The 9,976-nt window shown below is 47.6% G+C and overlaps 1 long non-coding RNA gene across 2 annotated transcripts; it reads left to right on the forward strand.

Annotated features, from left to right (window-relative positions):
- Window positions 1–1,047: 1,047 nt before the first annotated feature.
- On the forward strand, window positions 1,048–8,542 carry LOC136102756 (uncharacterized). Of its 2 annotated transcripts, none has more exons than XR_011739226.1 (4): window positions 1,048–1,538; window positions 4,764–4,844; window positions 5,745–5,916; window positions 7,500–8,375. It is a non-coding gene; the product is annotated as an uncharacterized lncRNA (long non-coding RNA). The 2 variants fall into 2 exon arrangements; XR_011739225.1 differs by lacking the exon at window positions 7,500–8,375 and adding an exon at window positions 8,382–8,542 and having other exon boundaries at window positions 1,049–1,538.
- Window positions 8,543–9,976: the final 1,434 nt, after the last annotated feature.

The following is a 9,976-nucleotide window of genomic DNA, read 5'->3' on the forward strand; positions in this document are numbered from 1 at the left end:
GGAAGATGCAAAATCTGTGACATTCCCCAAAATAAACGTTTCCTGCATCCAGGAAAACACCCAAAGATTTCCCAAGCAGGTGAGCCTCCTGATGGGTAAAACTTCCTTCCATTGAGGGAGTTGTTTAGAGAGTGTTTTAAGTCACTTGCCTTGTTGACTGAATGAATTTCAGATGCACTAAAGGAAAAGAGTTGTGTCACGATTCGACAAAAGAAAAAGAAATACTCTATCTTTTAAAAAGGGGAAGTTTGGTTTTTATTAATTTTTTGCACCTGAAATATTGATCTGGGAACTGAAATCTCTTGCGGGTCTTCATCAGAGTCCACTGAATTGCTAGAAGCGTCGAGGGTTTCCATGCCTTCATTTCTGCACATGATCAGCAGCTGAAAATAGGAATAAACAGCCATGTGTGTAACTGTGGAATATTTTCCAGGGCAGAAAGGTTCTGTTTTACTTTCACCAGCAAGCTCTCTCACTTTGCCCGCTACAGTATCAAAACAAATTGTGATGTTATGCGGTCGCTGTTTAACTGGTCCTGGTTAAAAATTGAACACAACTGAAATTTCGTGGAACTTGCCACCTTGTTCCAGGGACGTCACTGCGGGAATTTATATCAGGACCTCAGTTAGGTCATTTTCTGGAGTAAATGGTTACATGCAGAGGATTATTCTGATTTTAGGATGCACCAAAAATGGATGATTTTCAAAGACCAAGTGATGAACACCACCCAGCCCCTGTGCTGTGCAGGCCAGGGGAGGTTGAGGTTGGCTCTGGGGAACAATTTCTTCCCCAAAGGGCTGTGGGGCATTGGAACAGGCTGCCCAGGGCAGTGCTGGAGTCACCATCCCTGGAGGGTTGGACAGACGGACATGAGGTTCTCAGGGACACGAGGCAGTGCCAGGGCTGGGTCATGGCTGGACTCCATGATCCTAAGCGGCCGCCGGCTCCCCGCCCTGCACATCCCAGCATGCCGCGCTCGGCGGCGCCGCGGTGGCGTCATCACCCCGCGACGCTGGCGCCTGATCTCTATGGCAACAGCGGGCTGGGCGCTTCCTGCACAGCCTGCGGCAGCACTGGGGAAGACCGGAAAAATACCCCGCAGTGACGCTGAGGAGGGAACGCTACGCGAACCGCCCCAGCCAGCCGGTAGCTCCACACAGACCCCGCTGAGAGCGGCACTTGATGGGGGAGACGACACCGCTCCGCGCCCCCCCCGAAGCCGCCACGGACTGCAGCTCCCAGCATGCCCCGGGGCGGCGGCGCATGCGCCGTGCTCATCAAGCCCTCTGATTGGCTCAGCTGGGCGCTCCTCCGCCGACAGCGCCCCCCTGCGGCGGCAGCGCGGCAGGGGCGCCCTCAGGTGGCGGCTCCGCGCAGCCCCGGGACCCCCGGGCCCCCGCCCGCCCCTCGGCTCCACAGCGCCCCGGCCGAGGCCTGGCCCGAGCCACCTGGGCTGGTAACGCGCCCAGGTGCTGTGGGGATTCCCTCGCCTGTCTCCTCTTGCTCCCGGGCCTGTTGGGTGAGGAGGAGCCTGCGAGGTGGGTGCTGGTTTCTGGTTCGGGGGAGTGAGCAGCAGGGCTGGGAGGAGGAGAGGGGGAATAGATTTTCATGAGGAAGAAGGTTTTACCCCTGAGGGAGGCGAGAGCCTGGCCCAGGTTGGCCAGAGAGGTGGTGGATGAACCATCCCTGGAGACATCCCAGGCCAGGCTGGACGGGGCTCTGAGCAACCTGAGCTGGTGAAGATGTCCCTGTCATGGCAGGGGTGGCACTGGGGGAGCTGGGAAGGTCCCTTAAACCCAAACCATCGTGTGATTCTATAAGAGCATTTTAGTGCTGTACCCCACCTGCCTCTCACTGTTGTTTCCTTCCTCCCTGGAGCTGCACAGACACTGAAACCAGAGGCCTAAATCTTGTACAAATACTTAGATGGCCACCTGGTTCTGACAGCTCTTCTCTTGGTGACCTGCGCTGTCCCCACGGTCTGCCAAAGCGTCCCTGCTCGCTGTAGTAGCAAGCAGAGGTTGTGCTGAGCTGGAGGGGCTCAGGGTCACCCAGGATAGAGCACAGGGATGTGCCCTGGTGTTACAATCAGCCTTGGGCAGCCAGGTGAGGTGGAAAGTGCCGCTCGGGCTGGTCCTACTAAGAGTAAGAAGACTCGGATGAGTTGTGACACAGCTGTACGGCTTGAGGAAGCAGAGCTAATGTATATGAAGACCAACGAAGTGGAAAGCACTTATAGGAAAACGAGCTTTCTTGCTTTACCATGACAGGATTAGGCAGGTGTGGTGCAAATTGTTATGATACCGGAAGGCGCCACTGGCAGTTGGCAGCTTTCTGTTGCCCTTCCTCCCCAAAATTCTTTTCAGTTGCTGTGTTTTGGAGGGAAGGGCTTGAAATGGGTGGAGGAGGGGTACGGGGAGTCCAGCTTATCAGTGTGCCAGTTATTGACCGTAATCCTGGTGCTGTAAACCAGGTGGAAATGTTAACAAAGTCTCTAAAACCTTCCTAGAAAGAGTTGTAAAGGGCAGCATTCTTCACAAGACAACTGAACTCTGAAGTTAAAGCCAAGTGCTGTAACCTCTCACATATCCCCTGAGTTGCGGTATAACGCAAGGACTATCCGCTAGTTTTCAAAGGCAAAGATAGATGCTTTTAAAAACTTGGCCTTGGCAAATGAATGGTGCCTTTCTTAGTTTGGCTACTGTGGGTATCAGACAAAACATGTTGCCTGAAAACAAAATGCTGTCTCATTCTGAAGAAGGAAAATGATTCAAGGTCATGTGCTGGTCGGGAAGAGATTGTGTCTGCTTCCCAGTTCCGAGCCCTTGGGATTTGTCTGCTCTTGTCCGTGTTGTTGCTCCATCCCGATACTCCCCCCTAAGAGGAAAGCAGAAACCCACTGAAACAGAGAGATCTGACTGATCAGGGTTGGGGCTGACGTGGGAAAAGGGGTAGAACTGTCTCCTACCAACTGTTTCTGGCAGGAGGCACTTCTGAAGGACTTAGTGTGAGAAAAGAAGTTTCTAGTTGATCTAAAGTAATGATGATGTTGCTTTCCCTTCCCGTTCCTCAGTCTCTCCGTGCCTGCTGTTTCTTACACTGGATGTGGCTGTAGAAAAGAACAGATTCTCAGTTCCCTTCCATCTTCTTTTTCAGTCTGTTCAGTTTCCAGCTGTGTTCTTTTCTGTTTGTTACTGTCGATCTCTGCGAGGTTGTGTTACTGCGATGTGAGGCTGGGCCAGTTTAGGAAATACTCCTTTCTCCTGCACTGAGCCCCTTCTGGATCGAGCTGCTTTTCTGGACTCTAGAGTAGAGCAAGAAGGTACTGAACCCTTCCCACCTGAGGAAGTTTGTGATGGTGATGCAAAGGAGAAGACACTGGCAGTGGATGTTCTTCTTTCCTTTACCAAGCTGACAGCCACCGTCTGCCCTGTTTATCATGAAATGTTCACATTTATGGGGAGGGAGGTAGACCTAGTGACTCCAGAGTATATAAAAATATGAAGAAAGCAGAGAGTAAACACAGGCTTTTCTTAACAAGTGAGCTTCTGGGCAAATAAAGAAGCTAGAGGAATGGTGGGGATCTTTTTCAGGGACTTGTGCTGCCTGAATGCCACTCGATGGCTCAACAGCAGCATCAGCAAATATCACTTATCTACTTTTTAGACCAGTCCTAATTGCTGGCAAAGCATATATGGGCAGTTCTGGCTCACTGGGTACCTTAAGTCCAAAATAATTGTTTAAGAGGGCAGTGAGACAACCTTTTTTCTTGTCTGTGGATCTGAACTGACTGATCAAAGAGGAGCGGGAGTTAAATAAGTAGGAGTTGTGATGACAAATCCGTTTGTCTCTTGCTTCTGGAAGTGAGGGACTCGGGATAACGGGTGAGCCAGGGCCGGGGTGTGTGTTCCTTGCTGGGCAAGGGCCTGCGCTTGACACAGCATCTTCTGCTGTAGTGAGGCTGTAGGGGCAGAGAAAGAAGGAGGAATTGCCCACATCAGGTGGTGTTCACAGCTGGTTAAGTCTTGCTGGGGCTTGGGATGCAGTCACTGATGAATTCTGGTAAAAGGCTGATTTTATTGTGTGTGTGGTCAGGCTAAGCCATCATACAGCTGAACTCTACTGCTAGAGTTTCCCGGATTAAGTAACAATGCTGCAATTCTGATTTATTTTAACTTCCCAGTCAGAAGTTATGTTTTCCATGGTGACCTCAGTAACACCCGCATAGTTTAACATCCCAGCCACTCCCTCCACCATCCTGTTATTTTAGCTGATGTCAGCTTGTTGCTCAATCTGCACCTCCTGACTGCAGAACTGCTTCGGGAGAGAACTCGTTACAGCTGCTTCCCTTTTGGGCCTGATTTAACATCTTCACTGCTTCTTAATGTCCAAATCCTATGTTTCAGCCTTTGCCTTTCAGCACGAGTCCCTCTGTGAGGAATGGCTTCCCAGGAGCTTTCCCCTCACTGTGTTTCATCTCCTCAGCTTGCCCAGTGCCCCGCTGCCGTCAGGCCGTATCAATCCTGCCCCGACTGACCCTTGTGAGCAAGGTGGTTGCCTCCCATATTTTTTTTTTCCTTTCTTGGCTTACACACACACTGGAAACTTAAATTTCATTTGCAAAGGTGTTGAGTTGATCGAGCAACCCACCACCCTCCCACCCAGCACCTGATTCTGGAGCTTGTTAGATCCATCCATTGGCCAAGCAAAGCCTAGGAACTGGCCTAAAAATAGTTGATTTTTCCTCTTCTGTTTTCTCCCAGGTTCCTGAGCTGAACTGGCCCGTAGAGACCCTGATGAACACTGAAGCAGAGCGCTGGGGACAGGGAAAAGAGACAAATAAGGTCTGTGGGGGTGTGTGAGGAGCACAGTCTCCTCTTTTTGACATCTTCATGCTGCACGGTGTAACTTTGCTCTGAGTCTGCTATGTGTTGTGTCCCTTTCACGATGGCCTTTGGAAGCAACCAAGAGCATTAAACAAAAGGCAAGGAGTGCTAAATAAGTATGGAGCGGAAATCTTTATTTTCTTGTTGGACTGGAAAGTTCCTGATTTGACTGGTTTCAGTCTTGGTCATCGCTGCCTATTTACACAGGTTTTGGGCAGCACGGCCACGCATGACTGAGCAAGCTACTCATAGCACAGAGCAACTGAGGGGAGGGACTGATTCCTTAGGCCAGGCAGAGCATTCCGCTGTCTTCAACCTGAACTGAAGCTGGTGCTGTCCTGGAGGAGTCACAAAGCAAACAAGACTGATAATTTAACAGCTTTTAGTGGGATTATCCTCCCAGCATGCTGACCAAAAACCACAGGGTGACATGGACCGATGGCCACGGTTTAAGAGGCTGGGAGTCTGTCTGGCTTTAGTGATTCCTCCTAGGCTGTTCAGCAGAACATCTGCCAACATCTGCTGCAGTCTGAACCAGCCAGATGTGATTGCTGCAGAGTTTGTGTACTCTGTTCTAGAGCAGAATGTCCTCCTGTAGCTGCCCTTCCGTGTTATCTCGCTGGCCTGTTCTGTAGCTGCTTTAGTGGCTGCTGAGATGTCACTATCTGTGGGCACAGGCCAACATCTGTTGAGCTGGAGAAGACAACTTATACATGGTCCTTAGATCCCATCCTATGTATTAATATCAAGGTCAGGTCCTGCCCCAGTCTAGCCTGCTGAGTATTTCCCCCACTTTATTTCTCTCTCTGTCCAAATTCATTGCTTTTTATTTGGTTATTTTTTGTTTTGCTCATCCAGAGGTGACTTTTGGGGGCAGATACTCCACGCCTCAACACCAGCTGGCTGCTCAGTGGGGAGCACACGGCGGAGCAGATCCAACTCGAGCCTCTTGAACTGCTTTTAAATATTTTGACCCTGCTAGCGAAGGGCTGGACATGGTTCAGGAGGAAATGACAGCCCTGGTGTGCAGGTGGGTGTGCGTGTGGAGCCCGCAGAGCTGTGGCTGCACGAACCACAGCGAGGTTTTCAGCATCTCCTTACAGCAGAGCAGGAACCAGCTTTCCTGCACGCTCTGAGAAAACTCCCTTTTTCTACTTGCCCTCACCAACCTTATGCCTCACCCCCGTAAAGAAAATCCCTCCAGTTCTTCTGAGCCACTAAAGATTATCTGATCTCTCCATTTCCTTTAAATTAGCCATGAAATGAGTTCCTGGAGAGACCAGCAGCAGTTTGGAGGTGCCTCCATCAGCACCTCAGAGGCTGAGACATGAGGCGCTGTTTGTTTTTGTGGTGGAGCCAGCGCTTTATCGGGCTGATGCATGTTCTTTAAGCCGGTGTTTAACTGCCAGTTCCCTGTAAAAGCTTGTTTCTTCTCATCATGCCTGAAAGCGTTTGCCTACTTACCCCTTTTTGGGTGGCTAAATATAAAAGCAACCACCACCTACTCCGAAAGGCTTAATGCTGTAGAACGTCTGTTCAAACCTGATGCTCCGCAAACCGTCAAAACGGCACCTTGGGGATGAGCAATAATTACAAATATGAGCCTGTGTTGGCAGATGAATAATCTGGATTATGGGCACAGTCGTGGGGTAGGGAAGCTTTTAAAAACTGCTGTACTGCCTTATTTCTCCCACCAGCCCTTACCGGTGTTTTGCAGGGGAATTCATGATGGAAAGGAAGCAATTTTCGGTGTATTAAGGAATTTCCCTATGGTTGTTGACTTCAGCTGGGCGGTTCTATTTGCAAGCGCCTTTTTATCCCCCAGCTTTTCAGTATCTAAGGAAAAAGATATCAAGTAAAACAGAAATAAGGAGTGAGAATCGCACCCACCTCTTCAAGATTTTGTAAATCTGAGAGGGGGAGAAAAGTGGATCACGCTACCAGAGGATGATGACAGTACAGCAAATGCTGTGGATTGTGGCCTGCAGTGGAATGTCAACATTAATTGTGGCTTTTGCAACTTGACAAATCCATTTTGTGAAGGCTGCAGTGTGCCCAGGCTGTCCCTGGGATCAGAGCGAGAGATTGTCAGTCACAGGTCGTGGTGTCAGGCTTGAAATTGGGTTAAATGGGGCTGACACACCAAATTCTGCTTCTGGCCATGCCAGGCAGAATTATTGTATTATTAACATTTTTTTTCCTCGCCATTCTTGCCTTTAAGCTCATTTTTAGAGGCAAGTCAAAGAAGAAAAATTAAATTAAAGGCGCATTTGGGACAAATTAGGGAATTGAAATCTCCTGGGGCATTTTGTTTAGACTGTGTGCAAAAATATTCCAGAGAGAGAAAAAAACCTGTAACACAACTTGGAGCGTGTTTTTCTGTCTAAAGTGAGTTTTCTGTTACTTGTCTACAAAATCCTGTAGGACAGAATGTTACAAATTACTTTGTCTTTAAGACTTTTCTCCCTATAGCAGAACAGCTCATTGTTCAGTTGTCTCCTAAGCAAATTTCCTAGAGTAAGTTCAAGTATCGTTTGACTTTCTGGCTTAGGAGCGTGTTTCCAGGAACAAGCAGTTCTGTGTAACCCAATAATTTGCATTCCGTGCCCTTAGGACTCAGTGAAAACTTGTTGCCTAAAACCTGGATTTCCCACTGGTAGAAAATTGGGCACCTAAAAGAAATGACTGAAAAATGTGCACAATGTTTTACTCAAGGAGCCGGAGGAGGAGTTTGCAGTTAACGGCGTTTCCATTTTTAGGCTATCTTCAGAACAAATGCATCTCAGATGTTTTTAATAAACGGCTTTCAAAACCCACAGTTGAGATTAGTGTCAAATTTCCAGCCACATGATCAGCCTTGGAGCCAAGTTTAGGATTGCTTTTGTGTTTACAGAAAGTCTGGCAGCCCAATGACACTGAAGTTTGGGGGTGGAATGGAAGTTCTCCATAACAAATATTTGACTGGATTCAGCATTTATCTTATTTACAGGACTTTGAGCTTTGCAAAAGAGGTGACTGTATTTTCGTTGATATAATACTCGAGGAATATTCAGCTCTCACTCAGTGGATTTGGAACAGTTGTTGCTTTTTAACTCAGATCTGTTGTTTTTCGAGCCATTAAATGAGCACGGCACAAAGCAAGCGTTTTAAAACTCTCTCTACAGATGATAAATGGAACTTTGTGCATTCCTGAACTTTGTGCCTGGTCCAACTACAGCGAGTTCTCTCTGCTCGCGCCACGGGAGGCCTCTCGTTGAAGGTCTTGCTGGGTGAATAAGTCACATGCTGAGTTTTTCTCAGAGGCTGGATCAGCAAAAATCTGGCTTCTGTTTTTACAAGGCCAGAATTTCCTTTGAGCAAATATTGTCCAGTATCTGTTTTACAATGTTTCACTGCCATCATTTGCAAAGCTCACGCACAGGGTCCATATAACTGATATTACAGTGGGTGGAAGAGCCATGGAAACTTTCCTTTTTTTTCCTATTTTATTTCTAGCATTCCCCAGGCCTCGCCCCGTGCAAAGTCTTTGCCAACATCACCCACTCTTGCTGCCCGATGCTCCGCATGGCCCTGGCTGCACAAACTTGCTGTAACCACGTGTCATGTCCTCTTACAAACCCACTCTGGGCTCCCGAACTGACAACTATTTCCCCTTGGCACAGACTGGGACCCCCTTTTCCACAGACAGACAGACAGACGCACACAGACACACGTGATGTATGAGATACTCTGCTGAGATACTCTGAGGTGCGTACGAACAAATCTCGGTGGATTTTCTGCATCCAGGTGTATCTTGACCACATCCACCAGTTCTCTGACTTAATAATTTTCTGTGTATTTATGGAAACATTTCTCGAAGAAGCTCTCATTATTTTTTACACACTGAAATTGGCCTCTCCAGCTGTCAGATGAGGAAGCTGAGCGTTGCTGTCCCTAAACTGGCTGATGTTCGGGTCTGTAATAGCCAAGCTGTAAACAACGAGAGAGTTTGCTCCATTGTTTCTGGTGGGATCTTGTCCAAGGGAAAACAAGGATTGTCTTTAACAATTTGAAGCTCGTGTAGGCAGACAATACATTGATTTTTGATTGTGGGCATCTACTTCAGACTAATGACGCAGTTGAACGATGACATAAGTTCAAAGTAATGCTGCACATGCAGAGGATGGAGCAGTCCCCAGGCAGCTGTGATGTTAGTGTGTAAAGTGTACTGAAAAAAGAGTAATTTGGATTACCAGGCTCTTTTTCCTGCATACACTGACATCTTCAATGTACTGGATTTGAATGAGAAAGGCCAGGATCTCCGCTCTGATTCGAATAGTTTAATGAAAAATGGTCAGGTGTGCAATTAACTATTAGCTACTGAAAATAATATGATAGAAAGTAGTGTGTGAAGCATTTTCAGATGCAAAAAATGACTTGAATGTCATCTGATGCGAAGTTGAGCCTGAGGATGGAAAGGCATTATTCAGGAAGAAAGGGACTAGAGAAAAGGAGGCTTAAACCACGCCATAAGAAAACAGAACGAAATAAAGTCAAAATTAAAGCACAATGTGACAGTAGTTGCACAGTCAACAGAAAAGGTACGGGTACAAGCTGGACTTAAACTCTTGGGAGAACAGAGTGTGTTAAACACTCTTTGTGTTGGTCACGAAGTTCTCATGATACGTGGCTGTGCAACCCAGTATTTCCCATTCTGGCCACAGAAATCTGCTGTCATCAAAAATAATGTGCGTGTTTGTGCAACTTGTAGTTGATCCAGGAAGCAAAATGTAGAACTTCCCTGATCTTACTAACATTTAATCATGGGTGGCACAGACTGTCCAAGCACAGAGGAAATAGTTCTTTTATTCACTGACTTTTTGCTTAATTACTTACAAATTCTGCTGTTGTGCAGCCTTTTCATGAAACAATGTCATGAGGATTTATGCTGGTTTGGTCAGGATGAGACTGGGAAAATTAAAAAGGAGTAGTTTGCAATCTATAAGCTGCTGGGCGACTTTATTCTGATAATTCCAAGCGTGGCTTAGCCACGGGCAAAAAGGTTTGGTGGAAAGAGAGAACGAACGGCAAACGTAACATCAAATAAATGG

The sequence above is a fragment of the Patagioenas fasciata genome, chromosome 5, assembly GCF_037038585.1.
Source record: "Patagioenas fasciata isolate bPatFas1 chromosome 5, bPatFas1.hap1, whole genome shotgun sequence".
NCBI classification, from domain to species: domain Eukaryota; kingdom Metazoa; phylum Chordata; class Aves; order Columbiformes; family Columbidae; genus Patagioenas; species Patagioenas fasciata.